At 37.5% G+C, this 20,807-nt stretch overlaps 1 long non-coding RNA gene across 13 annotated transcripts in view; it reads right to left on the reverse strand.

Moving 5' to 3' along the window:
* The window catches only part of LOC139594240 (uncharacterized), a 61,809-nt gene that overhangs the window by 23,364 nt on the left and 17,638 nt on the right, over nt 1-20,807 (reverse strand). For 11 of the 13 annotated variants that reach the window (XR_011680550.1, XR_011680552.1, XR_011680559.1 and 8 more), the window contains exons 2-3: nt 8,089-8,193; nt 2,247-2,363 (exon numbers count right to left, since the gene is read on the reverse strand). This is a non-coding gene — a long non-coding RNA (uncharacterized lncRNA). Of the gene's footprint in view, nt 1-2,246; nt 2,364-7,835; nt 8,064-8,088; nt 8,194-20,807 lie in introns of those variants that run through there. The other 2 variants (XR_011680558.1, XR_011680553.1) reach the window with 2 other exon arrangements.

Genomic DNA, 20,807 nt, shown 5'->3' on the forward strand with positions numbered 1-20,807 from the left:
ACCCAAACTTGGTTTTAGTTAGATCAGAGTATGAGTTAGTGAAATAACTCTCCTTAGTGGCAGGTTTGGTAAAATCAGTCTTAGTTATCACACTGTTTTCCTACTTACGAAATAATTTCTGAAATGAAAGGGAACTCAATGGGATTTAAATATAGAGTGAATCTGCACAATTTCTCCGTGTCAGAAAAACACACCATGCACTTTGACAAATTTTCCCTTATACCTTGTACACAAGTAATTTCTTCAATACCAGGATGGTTGTTAGTTTTCTGTGATCAGCCCCAAGTATATTTTATAACCTGAGCACAGTTCATTTCCTGATGTAGCAGTGCAGTCCCAGCTGCCCTCACAAGAACAGAATTCCAGATGTTCCTGTTTTTGCTCTATGGAGCAGTGCTGTAATTGTTGGACAGCAAGGATACAATTTGGCTCTCTGATAATGCTGTATCTGTAGAAATAATTTCACTGTGGCTGTAGGAATGTGTGTATACATTAGGAAGGAAATTCTATTATGGATTTCAGTCTTTAAATGCATTCATATGGCCCAGGTGATGGCAAGAACCACTTGCATTTGAGAATATAATTATGACATTTTAAGTGTCATATAAGGAAGGAATTAGCCATTATCTAAAGCAGAGTACATGGTAAAACAGCCAGTGATTTGAACCTGTCATTCATTCAATAATTCACATTGGAAAAGGCATGTGAGATCATTGTGTCCAGCAGCAAACCTACCACTGCCAGGTCTACTACTTAAGTCTTGTCCCAGAGCACCATGTGTGCGTGTCTTTTAAGTACCTCCAGGGATGGTGACTTCATCACTTCTCTGGGAACCCTTTTCCAATGCTTGACAGGCTTTTTGGTGGAGAATTTTTTCCTAATATCATATCTAAATGGCCCCTGGTGCAACTTGAGGCCATTTTCTCTTATCCTATCACTCGTTACTTGGGGAAAAAGGACACTTGATACTCAGATATGCTCTGCTGCAGCCTCCTGTAAGGTACTTATAGAGAGTGATAAATTCTCCCCTGAGCCTCCAGACTTCATAACCCCACTTCCCTCAGTTTCTCCTGAATGAGCTTGGGCTCTAGACCCTTCAATTTAATCGTGCGAGTTCTTGCTCTAGTCATGATTACAGTTTGTATCTATCTAAGAGTTTCTGGACGTTCAGCTTTCGTATTTCTCCTGCTGTTTCATGGAGCTGTTTTTATAGGACACTAAATGCTTAATAAAGCTTGGAGTCAGTAAAAACAAAGCATGTGAGAACACCTTTAGTTGTGGTTGTTCCCATATTTTTGGTATTATTTCAGAATATGTCCTTCTATGGTCAAATGTGCATCTATTCAAATTTCTTGAATGTATTCATGACTGGGTTGGGGGCTGGTCCCAGGTTCCTTCCATACTTAATAGCTCCATTAAATACTGTGAATATTCTGGTTGTGGATTATTTCATTTTAAATCATCTCTACAGATGATTTAAATGCCTTAGTGATCAGTTGATTAGGACAGAAATCTTGTCATGTACCAACTATAGTTGCCACTTGTGACAGAAAAGATCAAATGTGAATTTTTTTCTGTTCTGAAACTCTCTGTGGCCATTTCTATTTTCCAAATTGGCTTAGGCTGAAAGTGACTTTTTTTAGCAAAATTTAGCAAGACAGATTCTTGATTTCATGTGATGATACTGATGTTTTATTGTAATAGAAATTTGTAATCAAGATTATAGAAACTGTTAACAGTATGCAGGTCTGCCTTCAGGATAAGAAAAATGGTGATGATTCCTGGAATCCTACTTTGTGGGAGAAAGATTGGAGGGGCTAACAACATGAGCTTAGGAGTGTGGAGAAAAGGATCTTCTCTCCCTTCTGGGCATGTAGAGTTGAACATTCAGTTTGCTTTGTGGTCTAGGTTTATTACTAAACTCTTGAGCAGGCCTGGAGGCATTTCCTAAATGAGACTGCAGCTACACAGCTTTTAAACTCAATTAGCCCTCTCTCCTGTGCTCTGCATGCCCTGCCAGTTCTAATGGACTCGGCTCTGTGAGAAAGGGAAGGTGTGGGGGTCTGCAGAACCAGCCCCCTTCTTCCCCCAGACTGGGGGGAATTCCCACATCTTATTGTGGCCCTTGGACAGCAGCAATTTAAAGGCTCTCCAGAATATTCAAATGTTAATTTTGCCTAATGAGGAAGGCTGGGGAAAAAATGGGTAGTCATTCAACAGCAAAGAAATAAGTTAGCTTCTACTACCTGATGTGAGACTCCTTCAGGGTGGAAGGAACACCAAACTGGGCTGGACTTTGTCATATCAACAGAATGGGTTGGCCCAGTGTCTTTCTTCCACAGTGATCTTCTGAGTCTTGTGGTCTGCAAAATGCAAACATGAGAGAAAGCAATCCTATCACAACTAATGGCAAAAGAAGTGTCTTAAGAAAATTGCTATTTCCAGGAATACAGATTAGAGTGTATTAAATAGAGGGATAGAAATTATATATTACCATTTTAAAAAGTAACAAAAATAAAGACAAAACACCTAATGACTACCTTATGGAAAATCCCATTTGTTAGTCTACAGGCACAAGAAAATACTTGACCTGTTTTGAGCAGCAGTGTTTTTATAACATGCTTTTGTTGGATAGAAATCTTTTTTTTCCTTCTCTGTTTGATCTAAAAGTCCAACTGTGTTAATTTAAAAAATTAATGTAATGCATTAAGCTTGTAATATGATTAAAAGTATTACCAGAACTTTATAGAAGTTTTTTTGTTTTTCTCATTCTGTTAGTTTTTCCCTGCAATTGCAGTTCTATGCAAAACTGTAACTACATCTGGTTGAAAACTGAATATTTTTTTTCCTCTGTGGGGAAAATGCAGGAGGTTTTGATGAAATACATATTTTAATGGAAATTTTTCTGGGAAGGCCTTTTGTGTGAGAAAAGGAAAAAAAGCCCCCTTGCTGCCCTAGAAGGGTTGATGGCCTGGTGTTTTGGTGTGCATCCAGAATGTCAGAGCTCTGTTGTCTTTGGAGAAGGGCTTGGAAACCTGGGTTTCTGATATTTTCTGTTCAAGTCTTGATGATCAGATTATCTATCTGGAAAGTGATCATGCTGCCTAAGTTTTCTCCTCCTCTTTCTTTTACGATAAGCTCCTTTTCCCAAAAGAAAATTAAAATAACTTAGACATACTTCCCTTTAGTCTAATAATAAAATTGCAAAAATCTTTTTATCACTCTGAGAAAGGAATATTATTTTCTGATCAGTCTTAACAGTAATGCATAGATCCATTGTTCATGTTGTCCAGGAATGAGAAAAGTATAATAAGGATATAGTTTGCTCTCAGTAATGAAATTGAAGCAACTGTATGTAAGGAGGATGCTGTGGCTGAAGAGCTCTGGAGCCATGGAAAATTCTTGTGTTGATTCTACTGAGTATTGCAAAGAAACACCTTGCTGTCTGTGCACTTGTAGGTGTACTTATTTTACTTTTTGTGGAAAACTAGAGCTAATGTTTAAAATGTGAGAGCTTCTTTAAAAAATTCAAAACCAAACAGAAGTAAACAAGTTTGAGGGGGAAAAAAACCCTCTTCATAAAGCCACAGTGACTCTCTTTGGAAGATGTGTCTGATGTGTCTGTGTCAGTCTGATGTGTCTAGATCTCTTTTCCATTCATACAGAAACATGAAAAAAATCTTAGCTGCTCTGACTTACATCATCTCTTTTGAAGTACAAATGCTAATTGAAATCAGTCAAATATCTGTCTAAAAGCATGTGTGCTAAGATACTCCAGATTGTTTTTTTAATGTACTTGAATACTGATAGATCTGATTTTCTCTAAAGCTTCTATCAGTGGGGGAAGAAAGGTGATCCTTGGATCATGCTCCCTTGATCCTCACTTTCATTACTTCATGTTTTAATGTTTACCACTTAAATGTGGTTTTGAATGTGCTTCTGAATCACTATTTTGCAAAAAGAAGCAGACATTGCAGTCCATCTCCAGCTGATTTCCCACCTTGCCTAAAGATTGGTGCTTTTCTCCTTTATTCTTTAGAAAAGATATTTTAAAAATTAGGTTCTGCTTTCCAGATAAACTGCTCTTCACTTTTAATTCAAGGGAACAAGAGGTAACCATTGGTGTATGTTTGATCTCTTTGAAATATTTCAGTCTACGATGTCGTTCGTTCAGATGTTTGTTGGATGGACTTGAAAGTATGCTTTGGTTGCTGTTTAGAAAAATCTAGTGCCCTGTAGGTGCAATACATAATAAAAAGAAGTAATGCTCAAGACCTATTGTGTGTGGATTGCTGCAAACTGCTTTTTCCCTTACTGCTTTTAGCTTGCTGACCTGCAGAAAAGGTTGTCTCCATGTTTTCTTCCTGTTATTGATGTGAAATTCTTCATTTCAAGTACTTTTTCATTTTGCTTTGACCTGTTTTTATAGTTTTTAGTGCTGCCTGTTTAACATGTGTGCAGCAAACTGCTGCACTACTGAGTTCCTGCAGATGTTGGGAGCCAGTATGGCTTTTATAACTGCCTCTATAATGTTCAGTCATGGAAGCCTTGATTTAGGAAGAAGAGACCCAGTTCAATCATAGATGTCTTAAAATGTCCTGACCTATACCTGGAAAAAACAGTATGGCATTTTCTTGTCTGTGTGCTGAGCTGTCTGGGATAGTTTACTTTTGTGGCTTTAAACGCGTTAGGTAAAGTTTGGAGCCATCCAGTAATTGCATGTTCCAAGTTCCTTTTTGCATCTACAGCAGTCCTGTTAATATTACCTCTTTAAAATTCTTTGTTAGTAAACATTATCAGATAAAAGGTTTTTGTACTCTGTATTTCTGCTCTGAAAAAGTCCATGAAATGAACGCAGTCTTACCAGCTAAGTGACTTCTGAGTTTAGGTTTACTGGGGGTTTTAGCAGGTTGTTAACAACTACAGTTATGGCATTTTTAACCTTCTGATTTGGGGGGAATTTTGTTTATCAGATCACCTCTGTTTTCCTGGTTACCCTGTGTATAAACCTGCCCTAAAAGAGAGCCATCTCTGGCTACATTTTGTTTATTATGAGTTCAAAAACCTGGAAATCTGAAAATTATTTTAGCAAGAGCCTTCCACTGTTGAAACAGTGGCCAGGACAGTACTATTTTTCATCTGTATTTTGATATATTAATTTCATGTATTTAGCAAATGATAATTTTCATTACTTTCAAGACAAATTTCAGAAAGACAAACCTTAAAGCCATATCAGTGCATTTTTCTGAGAGCAAAGTCAGACGTCAAGACTGTGTCACAGCCTGTGTGCTTGTGCCTGGAGGGGGGAGTTAAACTGTGGGGGGGGTAACCTTTCACGTGAGCGTGCTAGGCAATGTTTGCAGGACATAACATCTTTCTTTGTATGTTTCAGCTGGGTTTTATCTCCCTCCTATGGAAAATAGTGTTTTCTGTGGTGTACCCTAGAACTTTCTCATTACTCCCATCTCTACCATCATATCCTACGTATAAATGCAAAATTTTTCTTTCTTTTTATGGCAGTTTCTAAATAATGCTGCCAAGTTTGTCAAGTCATATATTGTTTGTCAAGTAACCAACATTGTGCACAGCAGTTTTTTAGGAAGGGGGATAGAGAGGGAAATTAAATCAGCACTACTGGTCAAGAGTTGCGTTGAGGTGTTTTCCAGGGGAAAGAATTTTACAGTAAAGCCAGGACCCATTGGTCCTATTCTCTGTGCTGGTTCACAGATTGTTTTTGCCCCTTCCTTAAGTCCCACCAAAAATCTTGGCTGCAGGCACCTCCAGTTTGCGGTGGGGAGGGGATTAAAATAGAAAGATTTAGTATTCACTCTTTAAAGCTGATATTCTAGCTCTTTTCCTTGCTAAGGTAGAATGAAACCATAAACTGCTGGTAAATGTCAACTAACCGCTAGACTTGAAAGAACCAGCAGCTGCTTTCTGCTTATGAAGCAGAGAAACTGTGTGGGAGGAGATGTAAAGAACCTCCTCAAATACCCACTATAACAGAGGGGCGGGGGAGAGACTGTACTGAATATGGGGTTTAACCTTTAGAATTCTTCTTCTGTTTTCTCATGCTCTTAGACTTGTATGAAAATGCAAAATGGCAATTGATTTGTTTCAGGTAAAAGCATCAGACAAAGGCCCCATGCCACCTAAAACTAATTGCTGATAAAAAATGGAGTGCTCAGCTTGCCTGTATCAATTTTGTGTCTGTTAAAGATTTATGGTATGAATCTCATAAACAGTTTTCAAATGTATTTAATGAATAATTGTTTGCAAAGGGCTTGAGTGTACTTTAAATCAGATGCAACGTTTCAATGTAGCAATATTATTAACAGCATCATTAGTGTAGTACTGAGATGGCAACACTTAAAAATTCATCCACCACACATCTGAAATGATGAGTTTGTCTTGAATACAAATAAACATAGAGGAAATAGATTGGGAGGTATTCATTCATGATGTATAAAATGAGATTAAAAATAGCCACAGGTTTATGTTAATATAAATTGAGACAAATTCTAGCTTAGTAACACTGACCTAAAAGCTGTCTAAACAAAGCAACTAATGTTTATTCTGCTTCTAAAAGGAAGTCATATCTGCTGTTGAGAGGTTGTTCTGGGATGGTTTTTGGGTCTTTAAGTAACTTATTTATAGATCCTTCACCACTTTCTGATATGGAAAAAATATGCATAGCCTCATTAGCTCATGACAAAAACTATTTTTAGCCCTTTTAAGATTATTTGTGAAAACAGACCAGAAAATGTAGAAAGAAAAAAGGTTGGATTGTTAGGGGGTTTTTCCCCTGAAAATAGTCAATTACAAGACATTTATTAAATGTATCTGGAAAGTGTGGTGGCAACCTGGCTTTTCTAAATGGAGACCTTTCTGTAGCTAGATGCTGACTGTACTGGGCAGATGAAACGGCTCTCAAGGAATGATCAATATTGTTCAGTATGAGAAGACTTTTTTTTCATATGAGAGTTGTTCGTATAAAAACAAAGAATAGAACTTCAACTCTGTTATTTCACCTGCTCTTCTGTTAAACATGTCCATTTCTGTTTGCTGACTACTCCCACTATGGAGCACTTGTCCACAGTCCTGGGAATTACTACTAACTCCCTAAGATGGGGGTGGGAAACTAGAACTGGTGAACAAGGGCTGGAAGGGTACCAGCTGGAGGACATTTGTGACAGATCAGAATAACAGGAAGAGAGTAAAAAACAAATGGTCAGCACTTTTGGTTTTTTAAAAGTGGGGTGCAAATGACTTGCTGTTATGTTTTTGCAATGTCTTGTTTCCAGACTGCTGGCTTAGTCAGCCAAATCTTTAATTTGCCCAGTTTATAACAGCTGCTTTGGCTGCTACCACAGAAAGAGAAATTATAATTTCCAAGCCTTCATTTCATCCCTCTTACCTATAATCCTCAAGTTCCAATCTGTCTGACCACTTGACTAGGCTTTTTAATTAACAGATCTTCTTGGGGGCCCTTAAATGTGTTTTGCATATACAGGAGCACTAAACAGACTTGGAAACTCTTGATGAGATGAAAAACATCCTGCTGGGAATATAAAATGGCACATAATGCCTAGAATAATGATTTCCATAATTGAAATTTTCATGTGCTGTATTAAAAGGCATCATTTACCTGGGGTCCTGTTCTTTTGAAAAGAAAATGGTTTAGTTTCAAGAACTTCTCTGTTTAACTCTATCTCTTCAAGGTTCTCTTGATTCCTCAGAAGAAGGCTTATGGGCTCGGCAAAAAAGGCACAAAGCTGAGGATGAAAACTAGCATTTGAATATTTTTGTGCAGTCAGTGATTCAGATGTACTTACTTGATTTGCTCAAATGAGGCAGGTGGTGTTGTTCTGTAATGATCTTTACTTTGTACCTGAGACCACTGATCATTTTGGCTGAGGTGGCGCATTGTTAATGACGTGTTAATAAACCGCATAATTTGGGAAGACAGGCTCCTCGATGGAAGGTAATAGCCCTCCCTGCTGCCAGTATCTTAATGTAATCGAAGAAAACATCTTGTTTTAATAATTTACTAATTGAATGGCACAGCAACTTGGGTCTGGGATGTACCTTGGAGACCCCATCACGTGTTTCATCGACTTCTGGGGAACTGACACAGATGATGCTGGTCAAATTGCCCTCAGCTCTCTTCATTGCTGCTCTGTGGTGATTTGTCTAGAAGGTAAAGAAATAAAGAATTTTGTTTGATACCTCAGGATATGTCCAATAGATCAGCCAATAATTGATCTTGACATTCCCCTAGGAAAAATTGCTAGTGTCACTGTAAAGGTCTTAGTGGTTTTGTAGAATCTATACTAACTTTTTCTTCAGATAAAATAAGTTTTACTTCAAGCCAGCTCTAAGTGCAATTAGATTATTCAGAATATTGAGAGGTGACACAATACTGTCATTAGTCCTTATATTTTCAATAGTTTAAGCATCCTAAAATGTTATATCAGTGGTGTTTTCTCCATGCTGTTTGGACTTGCTGTTCATGTAGGATCATATGATACAATAAAAAATTGCCAGAAAATGAGCTCCAAGATTATTTTGCAGTACTACAGATAAGTGTTGGCAAGATCAGTTTCTGAAAAATCAAATACTAGACCTGTGTATGTTGGTTTTTATCTCTTACAGAAAATTAATCCTGCTTAACTACTGAAATGCAGGTCTAGGTAACAGTCTGATCTTTACTGCTGACATGCATCAATCCTAATGAAACCGGCACCACTCCTGCAGTTTTTTAGTAGCTCTGAATATTATTCCAATCTCAGCCTGTGGTATTCAAAAGCACATGAGGAACTACATAAATGCTTCCCCCTGTCACTGAAGTGCAGTAGGTTAGGTGATGGGATTCTCAAAGCCTTCTAAATTCTTGGCATTCAGGAAAGAAAATGCCAGGGCTCAAGTAACAAATATCTGAGTTGCTTCTCAAAGCCACTTTATTAAATTGGACTCCTTTAAACAGGTTTAGTACTAAGTACAGTATATTAGATCTAAAAATATTTTTTTTCAAATCTATACTTTTTAGTGGTCTAATGGTTACTTTTTGAAGAACTTGTGGCCTTGCAAAATACTGTAATTACATAGCATGTTCTCAAAAAACCTGGTGTCTAGTATTAACCATCTTGTGGTTTCATGGAAGACATTTTGAGAATTTCGGATCCATCTTGTTCAGCTACGCCTCCTCTATTATGGTTAATGGGGGGACATGCACGTTTGAATTCTTTGAATAGCTTTAAAAAGTCTCACATTTTTTATTTGTCTATTTTATAGGACATGAAAAAGCCCCATCACCCCTCAGGGCATTAAAGCACAGTGCTTTAATTACACAATGCCCATTAATGCTAATAAATTTCATGCTAAGGACCTATGCTGTACCAGTGCCAAGGAAAACATAAGTCTCCTTCCTTTTCAAGCCCAGTGCCACACACTGCCTGGACGTGAGGCCATTAAAATGAGCTCTGTGGCAGCGACAGACATTAGACACAGATGCAAGATTTCATGTTGACTTTCAGCAGCTTCTATAGGTTGAAATAATGTTAACATTTGTTTTTCAAGTCATCTTTAAAAGTATTTAGATAGGAATAGTGTTAGGTGAGTGACAGAACATGTGTGAAATCAAGCGATAATATTTTTCACTGCTGCGCTCTTTCTATAATCTGAGTTTTCTTTGTGAAGATTACTTTGTAATGATACTCTGAAGAATGAGTTTACCAGCTGTATAAGATAAAGCATGTTTGTAGCTGTTTGTAAATCTTATTTCATTCTCTGCTGTTTCTGTTACCTAAGTCATTAACTGCAGTCCTTTTTTTTTTTTTCATATAGCTCTTCTCTCAGCATTTCTAGAATCTGACCTCAGAACTAAATCTCTTTTTATCTTGGAATATTCCTGGAAATCAGGCAGTCATATTATTCTTGATTTATGTGTACAAGGACAGCAGTTCTACTTTCAGGGTGGATGGGGTAGAAGAAGAGTTTGGGATTCAGTTTGTGAAAATTTGAAGTGAGGGGAAAGTGGCAGTAGGTGTATCTGACTTGGAGATGCAGACTTATTTTTCATCTCTGCAGTAAGACAACATCTAGGATCTCTCTGTAGTAACAAAATGAAAATGGTGGTTTGGTCTGGTTGAGAACGGAGACTAAATGGACACAGCTATGCATTTAGGAGGGGCTGAGTGATGGTTGGATGGTAAAATGCATTAAAAAACCCCAAAATAATTTAGATACTAACTGGCTTTGAAGTGTTAGAATATGCCTAGACTTACCAAGTGAGAGGATAGTGGGATCAACCAAAGGAATGTAAAGAAATTTTATGAAAAAAAAAGTGGATTTGTAACTAAAATGGGCAGTGTTCAAGTTTTCTGATGTTCCTGGTACTTCACCTCAGGTATAATGTGGAGAATAGGGCTGGGTTTTGGTTTGAGTTTTTTTTAATAAATAGTTCTGGACTATCCCCAATCCTTTTGTAACAATCAGTGTTGATATTCTGAAGGGGCTTCATTAGTTAGTCAAAGGATTACCAGCCCTTTCTTTCTTAAGTCTTTTGGCAGAGCAGTCTTCACGAGCAGACAGAAGGGGAAGAGAGGCAGCACCTGGGTTCAGAGTCAGAAATGTGCCACATCCTCATGGGCTGAAGGAAAGGCAACATGAGGGTGAACCCAGCAGAGAGCTGAGCTCTCTGCCCATGGCTCTTCCTGCAAGGCAAAGGGCCCTTGAGGGGCTTTTTAGAGTGCTCTCAGCAGTTGTTTATCCTCAGTCACAAACCTGTCGATTCAGGGCATTATTCACATTTCTAGAATGTTTATTATATATCATTTTCTATGTTCTGTTTATACTGCATTAATGTTCTGCTGCAAGACTTCGGAAGACTTTGGCTGAATTTGAGTGCCTCTGTAGAAGCAGCCTCCCATAAGCCAAAGTATATTACAAATGGAGAGTTTGTAAGAAGGCTACATGATGATGAGCACTAATTATCAGAGCTGGGACCATTTTGAAAACCTTTCTGATGACTAAAAACTCCAATTTACACTTCTACTTCCTAAACTGCCCATCTGGTGGGAGGTTGTGTTATTTTTAACACTAGCCTCTTTTGCCACTGAGTCCTGAAGGACTGGAATCACATTTTAAATAATATTTAATCTTATATGCTGTTGTGAATATCCTTTTTTATTTTTAAATTAGTGACAATCTTGAGTTGTCCCGAATCTTCCTCACCATAAATTGGACTTTCCCCCAACTTTGACTAGTTTCAAGAAGAAATCCTATTGTTGCTTTTTCTCCTGCTCTGCTTGACTGCATTCACCTCGCTCTCCTGCTCAGAGGCAGACCTGTTCCAGCTCAGTGAGGAATGCCACTCATGAAAGTAGTAAACTTGTTATGAAAAGCTCGAAAACTTGGATGTGCCTACGTGCCAGGCTTTTAAACTCATTACATCTTTATTAACAACACCCTGGGTGAAGCATCTTTTAGTAGTAAACATAGTTGAACAGATTTGAGCTAAAAAGCTGGATTTACTTTGTTTTGGTTGTGTACTACAGCATTATCAGATCATTTAGAGCAACAGTGGTGAACTCTTACTTTGAATTGAGTTAAACTGAAGGTTCTCCATGACTGAAAATGTTTTTTCTGACTTGATGGGAGCTTTCCCTCTCCTACCCCCTGTAGCACTTAGCAGTTTAAAAAGAGCCGTGCCTCAAATAGCATTTGTTGAGCTTACTCAATAAGCATATATAATTTCCCTTTTTCTTGAAACATTCATTCCTGCTCTGCTTTTGAGATTACATGTGTGCCTGTGTGCTATTCTTCTCCCTAGCAGTTTCTACATGAAATCTACTTTCCCTGAAAAAATGGAATCTTTGTGTCTTTGTCTCCTCACTAGCTTTCAGGCATGTTTTGGCAGGGGCTCTGACTGTCGAGGCACTGGAGAGGAGGGGCCTTGCACTCATTTGTCAGCTTTTCTTGCATCTGTAATTTTTGCCCACTCAGCAGTACTGGAGGGGCTTAAAAAAGGGGGGAGAACTTGCAGTTGTTGAAAGTCAAACTCCTGAAATAATTGCCAGACTGTAACAGTTTGGGAAAGAGGTGTGTGTGAGAGAACAACAAATACTTTGGCTAAAACCAGCTTTAGCTTTAAGGTTTTAGCAGCTCTCCATTTCATGTAATTGCATGCCTTTTCCCCATAGATCTTTACAGGCAATGGTACTGTGTTTTTATAGATTTGCTCATTATGAGTTGATAAACTGGCTTTTCTTAATGATGATGAAAATAATTTTGCTGGTGTTCAAGACTTGGTTATTTCTGACCAACCAACAGTTTAATTTAAAATGCTTAAGTCTTCTCCAACTTCTGTCCTAATCCTTTCCTGCAATCTTCCTTCACAAGCTGGGTGCTTTCATCTCCTCATGTAATGTAACTGAACAGAAATTAGTTAATTTTTTATTATTAGAAGACAGATCCCTTCATAGTAAGGAAAGCATTTTTCCTCTTCAGCTTTTTATGGAATATTAAAGTTGATCTCTCCTCCTCGTTTCAGTAGGCTATTTAAGCTCAGGGCTCATACTGTGAGCTGTTAATTAATCAGTGTGACAGATGAAGAAAGTATCCAACTATGAAAGGAAACCTTACTTCAGTGACTAACAATAAGGATGTGAGCCCGAGTGATTTAAAGGATTTTTTTTTTTTGTGAACGTGTGATAAGGAGCCTTAAGCTGTTTGAGGTAACGATGGGGGTTTTTTTGCTCAGATTGTGTCACTGCACAAACATTAAAGGGCTCATCAATATTTTGTCTTGAAAAGTCCAGACAGGAGTTAAAAGAGCCTCTCCTACAGTTTGAAGAGATCCTGTTTCCCATAATTAATAACAGGAAGCAAGTAAATAAGGCTTTACTGACAAATGAAACAGCAACATGTACCCAGAAACATTAGCTCCTGGCTGAGAAATGTAACTGGGGTCTGTTGGTTTTAGTGTACAGGAACAGATCACTCTGGAGGCACAGTAGAGCTTTGCTCATGTCTAATTCAGTTATGTGATAGCAGACTGAAGTCAAAAAGTAATGATATGCATTGTAATTATTGAGAGTGATTCGTGACCTTTGTTTACATCCGTGTTATAGTCCAAGAACTCTTCCTCTGTCATTATTTGAAATTCTTTGAACTCAAAAGGAGATTTTCATGTTTATGTAAAAGCTACCAGAAGGCATTTCAGACATTTCCTGGAACAAACTGTATATATGTATTTTAGGAAGATAAGAAATGAAAGGAAACTGAGGAAAAGCTTTCCATTTTCTTCCTTTTTGAAGACTGCATTTTCTCTTCAAATATACCTTTTCAGAAAGTAGCTGGAAACCCTTCTCTCCCCCTCCCAATTCCTCTCGTTAAAATCAGTTAAACAACAAAAGGGGAGTTAGACCCTCATTTCTTCTGTACCAGTGTAAAACCAGAGCAGTGCTATTTATCTGACTGAGCTGTTAAGTACATTTCAGTAACTCCACATTGCACAGACAAAAATTCAGCCTTGCCCTTGCCTGCCATACTTCTGATTTCTTTGGTTTTTTGGGTTACCCTGGAGGGGGAGGTTGGAGGTGCAGGAAAAGGAGGAGGTTTCTGTCTGTGTGGCTGGGGGATTGGTTGTTTTCCTAGGGAGCAGCAGTGACTGAATGCAATATTCAGAAGTACTGGGAAGCACACTTAACTCTGTGTTTGTGCTGGACCTTAAGTCTGGGCTTGTTGAATTATGGGTTCATCGTCTGGCACGCTGACTATATGATACAACTGTGTAATACAGACTGTTTGTCATCTTGTCTGACCTTGAAAAGAGAAGAAAAGTGAATTTGTTTCACTGATTCTTAGATACACTGGACAGTAAATTCCTGCTTTAGCTATTTAATTTCACCCTGTAGGTGAGCTGTTGGGCTTTCAGCTAAAAATGACAAGATAGGACAAAATAAGCTTGTTTGTAGAGCTGATGTTTTTTCCTTTTCTGTATATTTTAGAGGATTAACAGCCGTTGCTCCACAGAAGCATGGTGATGAATACTAAATAGTCCACCATAAGGCATTTTGGAAGGAATTCAGTAAATTCAAAGACACCCCAACATTGTATCCCATAACTTTTTCCACTGACTGTAGCTTGTACTATGAAAACAACAGACTATATCCCAAAAGAGGACCATGCTGTTTACAATACCTTGTCAGGTTAAAATGTTTCCTGGCAGTTATTCTTTTTTTTTATTGACTGATTAAGTGAGATATTTGAGCACATGCATGTAACCTTAAGCATAGACTTCTCCCATTTTCCTCAATGAGTTTCTATATTTTCACAGTTCATAATTGGACTTCTGTTATCTTCTAAATGCCTTTCCCTCCCCTGCTAAGTACTGAGTTCTGTCCCTTTGAATCATGCATGCCAATATCTAGCTAGACTTACAGCTTTTAAATGAGACAACCTGTGGAATGTGGTGCTACTTGACACAAGTGCTAGGCTTCTTACTGAAAATAAATAGCTCAGATGTCACTTCAAATGCCTATTGTAACTGGGAAAATTCGAGACATCTGTTGAAGGTGCACTTTCAGGTACCTATAAGGTATTTTATCAAGTTTTTTCCCTAGCTCAGAGCTGTAATAACTCATGAGCTCCCAATGAAATTTATTATGGAAATGGCATTTTCTTTGCCACGAAAAAGTTACCCTACACGGCAAAGCTGTGAATAAAATTGCATTACTTTTTCATTTATTTTGGACATTCGAAAATCATGTGTCTAGATCTATTATGTGCAGCATATAGGGTTAGAAATTTTTCTAATTAAAAAGAAAACAATATACAAGTCTCTTTAATACCAAACTTGAGTATCTTCAATGTCATGTCCCAGAAAATATTCTTATATTGAGCCTGATCTTTGTATTCAGTTTTTGATGTGGTTTTGCATAAAGAGGGTGGAAATTTCCATGTTTAGGGCACTTCCTTTAGAAAGAAAGGTGATCCATCAGTGAACAGTTTGAATTCTTTGAATTGTCAGATTATGTATTACCAGTGCTGTGTGCACTGGTACATGTAGGTTGTTTAAATGCATATTTCAGAGAGATTAATGACTATAATAAATACTAGACCAATGTAGGGTAAGATTCCTGATATAGCCTCAGTTTAATCTAAAAGGTGCTGATATGAAAAGCTACACTTCTAACAGGATTAGGTATTGGTGGCAACATTTTGTTATCTTTAGTCTTATAGTACATAATTTCCAACTGGAACTCTTGATAACTAGTAGTTTCCAGGTTATTATCTAGATTTCCTGTTTACTTTATGTGGTATTGTAAGGATCCTCCTGTGCCCTTTTCCAAAAGAATGAAGACTCTCTTTAATAGGGCATTATCTAAACCATACTCTGTTAAAGTTGCCAGGTTCAAAGTAACTGCAGGTACCCTGATTATACCTCACCTTTTAATACAATAATTTTTTTGTCCTCTAGGATTTTTAATTACTTTTAGCATACTTTCCGTTGTGTGTGTGCTTGTAATTGGACCTGGTTCATCCATTCTTCATATTTCCTACTTTAAAGGTAAAGATTTATTTCTGATTCAACAGAAGGCTCCTTATAAGAAACCTAACTAGAAGATAGTACAGGAAAATGAATTTTCATTCAACTTCAAATGTAAAAGTTTTTAATTACATTCCATATCATTATTTAAATATATTAAGAATATATTTTTATGGTGCTTCATATTTACTGTAGGAAGTATTTGAAAATCCCTTTAAATCACAGAAGTTGGGAAGCTCTGTTTATTTCTTTTGAGCAATAGACTTACTTTGGCATGCAATTTAAAGAAGATATTCCTATTCATCCTCCTTTTAAATTAAATAATGATTGTATGGGTGAAAATACTGTAAATTACTGTGAAGGTGTTAAAGTAGAAGTGAGCAGATGGATTAAGGCTTAAAGAATTTGCCCCAAAGTTCCTTTCAGCATGGCTGCTATTGGCTGCCTCTTGGAAAGTTTGGCCTACTGTGTGCAAAAGCTCTCCAGGCTGTCAGGGAGCAGAACAGAAGTGAGATAGAAAAACTGTTCTGAATTGCCATCAGGTAATAAAATCCATGGGTAGCCAATAGGATATGTGAGTTCAGGCATTCAATTTTCAGAGGTTTTCACTTTAGAGATCAATTAAAAAAGAGGTTTAGGCTTTCAGTTTCTTCTTTTTAAAACAAGGAACAGAAGATACCTGCTAACATTAGAAAACACCTTTGAAAGGGGCAGACAGTTACTGCTGCATTATTTCAGTGATGCTGTACAGTGAGAGGCCTCCTGGCTCTCCCAAGTCTGTCTTTGATGCAACCTACAAGGGGTTCAGAAGGAGAGGAAATGCCCTGAGAATCTTCACTGTGCTCTCACTATTGTGACATCAGTATTGGGAGTGAAAAATGGAGAGAAATTCCAATACTTCACCTGCAGATTCTGGAAGTTAAAACTTTTGCTTTACAGAACAGCAACTGCAAAAAAAATTCCTTTAATGCCCTCTTTAACCATTAGAAACTCAAATGCACCACTGTAATCAGAGGAAGAAATAGTAGAGTTGCATCTTTTTTTGGCAGCAGAGAAGTAACGGAATACCTGCAGCTATTATTTCTTGATGTCCTAGTTTAAGTTCAGACTCACTAAATCAATGTGCCTCATATTCTCACTCCTTTCAACACAGCTACCTGTATTTTTTGAAAAACTAGGAGATAGAAATATGAGAGGATGAAACAGGTTTTTTATTTGTTTACCTAAATGTTCTTGTGAAGGATTTTTTAGCTATCATGAACTGCACCTTTCCAGAAGCATAATTTCTCCCAGGTGACCTAAATATAATGTGACCAGTTAAATAAATGTATTTTTGGGTTTTTTATAGTGAAGTATACAGGGATGTAGAACAAAAGAGAGTGATACTTTCCACTTCCACTGCTTTTCCCCTGAAAGGAGGTAATTTTCTATTATCATAAAGAACAAGTACTATTCTCTTTTTTAAGTATCCAGTGCTTTTTCTTTTTTACTTTTTTAAAGTTCTCATTTTTTACTAGACTGTATTATTGACATAGGTGTAGTAAAAGCCTTCATTTATGGTGCAGGAAGGGAGTTCTGTTAAACAACTTTTACCCTTTTTTTTTTTGCCAGGCTCTGTAAAGTAGTTCCTCTTTGAAGTCATTATAGGAAGAGGGACAGAGATGGCAAACTTGTTTCAAAGGTATATAATATGCCAAATAATATTCTGGTGTATGCAGTAAGTCTTGTTTTTTTGAAGTAGTATGTCATACAATCCTTCATTTTACTAATTAAATGAGCATCTATAGACATTTACATTTAAATGCTTCTTGCCTTCAAGTTAGGGCAGGTTGTACTTGTCAAAGCTTCTTCTCCATCTTGTTTCACTTTCAGAGTTTCAATCTCCTCCTCACCTGCAGTGAGGCCGTGGCTGGGACACTCTGGGGGTGGTTCTGGCTGGCTGAAACAATTTGGCCTTTTTTTTGTTCCTCCACCACAAGCTGCACTGGCAAAGGCAGCAGAGCAGCGCGTGGCCTGGGCAGTGCTGCTGCCGTGCAGATACTACAGCCTGGCCAGTGGTGTTGGCTCATTGAAGAGGTTTCAACAGTACATTTTAGTTCTTTTCAACTAGGGGGAAAACTTTTAGATTGCTCTCTATCCAGCAAAAACATTTTGCCTCATGATGCTGAGTTCTGACATTGCAGAGGAGTGCTTTGACTCTGCATTTTGAATGCTTCTAGACAAAATTTCTCTCTGCAAAGACAAGGGGTAGCTGGTAAACTGAGACCTCCTTTGTGTTCCTTTTGTTACTCTTTTTGATTGACTGTTAAAACTATTTTCCCTCTTAATCTCTAAACGATGCAGAATTGCATATTAATTTCTTTAAAATAAAGTGTTACACAGATCCTTTTGCCTTAAAATGTGTGGAGAACCTTTTGTAAGAATTCATGTAAGGAAAAAATTGACAGCCTAAAGTAACAGGATGATTTGAAGTATATAAAGCAGTGTGCATTAAGGTTTTAGTGGTGTTTGGCTTTGTTTTTTGGAGAGGTTTTTGTGGGGATTATTGTTGTTTTTAATCTGGAGATCTCTAACCTTGATGACACTCCATTGAAAATAATTTTAGTCATCCTCCACCTTCTAATCCCAAGCATGCTGCCATGTACTTGTCTTCCACTTGATAAAGGAAGATACATATTTATTAAATATTTGTGTGTCTCTCTTTTAATCATATAAACCTTTCTAATTGAATGGTATTGTGTCTTTGTAAAGAAATAACTACATCTTTTGTTGGATAGTATATTTTTTTATGATACTGCAATAAACAAGCCAGCATTTTAACTTGGGAGGCAACTTCCTGGTGTTAGAAACCAACAAAAGCAAGACCAGCACATGATTCACAATGAGAAATTTCTCTTAAGGGATTTGCCCTAAATTTGATGGTAGCTCTAAGTACTTTAAGGTTTTGAATTTTATTTTTTAATTATTCTGCAACTCAAACAGACAAATCTTTACAGACCCTCTGAAACATTCCCCCCTCCTTTTAAAAATTTCTTTTAAAGTGTATACCATGCCCTCTTCATAGCTTTAAAATAGAAGATGAAGGCTGTGGTAAAAAGCTCTTCTGCTGAATTCCTGTGGAACATGGAGTTTTCTCCATGAGAAGTCCTCTGTAATCAGTCCCAAATACCACACTAGTATGGCTTGGAAAATGGAAGCCTGCGGGAACTTTGATAAAGGCTGAAGATGTTTCTCAGAAAGAGAAGCATCTCTTTAACATTCTCATCTAGAATACCATGATGAAGGTTTTGAAGGCCCAGCAGAAGGGTCTCAGGGACCCTTTGTCAGCTGCACATTTGCTTAGATGTGGTCATAAAGGAAAGGAAAGGTCTTTATCTTCTCTGGCTTGTTGCAGATATCTCCTATTTCGTGATGGTGGTATCTTCTGGCAGCAGAATTATTTTTAAAACAGAGCTGAATCTCATTTATTTTCCTCTTCCCCCTCAAACTGCACTAATCAAAGTCCAAAAGCCATCCTTGCCCTCCCCTGAATAAATTTGCATAACTCATAGCAATTGCAATTCTCTATTAAAACACCTGAAAAGTAGCTTTGGATCTGGGATTGTGATGAATATACTTTATCTGGGGGACTGATCTTAGGGCATTGTTATGTTTTATTAGGTGGTTTTACTCGATATTTAATTGGAAAAGTTGGGATAAGTAGATGCACTTGTCCAAAATTGCCTGAAAACTTTTTATTAGAAATTATTTAGGTTGGTACTGTTGCACATAAGATTGCTTGCAGATTTCCTCACAAATTTTGTATTTAGTTCTATCTTGAGCTGTTAATTATGCCAAACAACTTTGAGGTACTTCTGGACCACTACATTAAGCACTAAATAACTTAGTGGGAGGCCACGTTGTTGTGCTTGTTTGAGGGTAAGATAAAGCAGGATTACTCAGTATGTTGAATGCATGTGACCACTGAATGCTAGGTTGCTAATTTATACCAAGTCCTTCACATAAAGAAATGAATCACTGTATACCATTCATTGCTATTTTTTTTTAACTGGGAAACTGATAAATATTTCATGACCACAGGTAAGCAGAAAACTCACTTTTTCCAGCCCACAAAACTTTGAGTTCAAAACTAGTCCTGTTCTACTTTGAATTTCAGTGAAATTTAGGAAGAATGAAGAGATCTGTCTCAAATAGTGAATTTACTGCTAAATGTGAAACAGCTATTTTGGAGTCAGTGTGTCTGTTTTTTGACTATAAATTCCCTTCTAATCCCTGGAAATGTTTTCTGAAGGAGTTTTCTTTTAAAATGGTACCACTCCACATGAAGTTTAACTTTATGAATCACCATCCTCCAGCTTGACAGAAAAGCCGATATTCAAAGACTGCAGTACTTGTGAATAAGGAGTCAAACATGAAGTGAAATCTTCTTACGTTTTTGGTGAAAAGTGGCACTTGATCCTTGAGGCAAAGAAATTCACTTCAACCTACATGACACATCACATTGCGAGCAAGTGCACTGGCAGGGCTATAAGATGAAATGCCATTTTCTGTTAAGTTAAAAGTAGGACACGTTTTTTCCATTTCTGAGAGTTCTATCACTTCATATAGTTGCTTTTGGAAATGAAAAATGGCAACAGCCCTGTACTGGAGTGGCCTATGAATTACAGAAAAGCAGCTTATGCTGAGTAGTGTGGCACAAGAAGATGCCAGGCATTTCATGGGGAGAAAATGCAGCACAGTCATGTGGAGATTACAGAGCCCACAAAATTTAGTTATGCTAACTCTCTTTTCCTTAAATCGAGATGAGAATGAATAAAATATAATTAGTTATGTTTTTTAGCAGGCTTATAGATGTTCAGTTTATTTGCAGAACACGTGCAGTAAGTACAGAGAGCAAAGAGATAATATGGGGGATTTTAGGTTTGTTAACTTCAGTATCCTGATCTAAATTACTGCTGTTTGAGGGTGATATATAACTCTGTGTATCATATACCATACAGAACTACCTGGATTTCTCTGTTACTCTCTAGCAGTGTCCAAAAGATGGTCTGCTTTGGTTTACAGTAGGATGAATAAAGGGAATAATCCTAACACAGCTTCTCACAGCTTGGGAATCAGGGAATAAACAAAGAGGAGTTTCTCATATTACATCATTCTGAATCTGGAACAGGAGCCCAGATGAACCTGGGTGTCCTGCTGGCTTCACCAGTAGCTTGGCTTTCCCTTAAGGAAGCTTATAAAAATGTTTCAATCT

This window comes from Agelaius tricolor, unplaced genomic scaffold (assembly GCF_023055355.1).
Source record: "Agelaius tricolor isolate 1412-34295 unplaced genomic scaffold, bAgeTri1.0.p SCAF_11, whole genome shotgun sequence".
NCBI lineage: Eukaryota > Metazoa > Chordata > Aves > Passeriformes > Icteridae > Agelaius > Agelaius tricolor.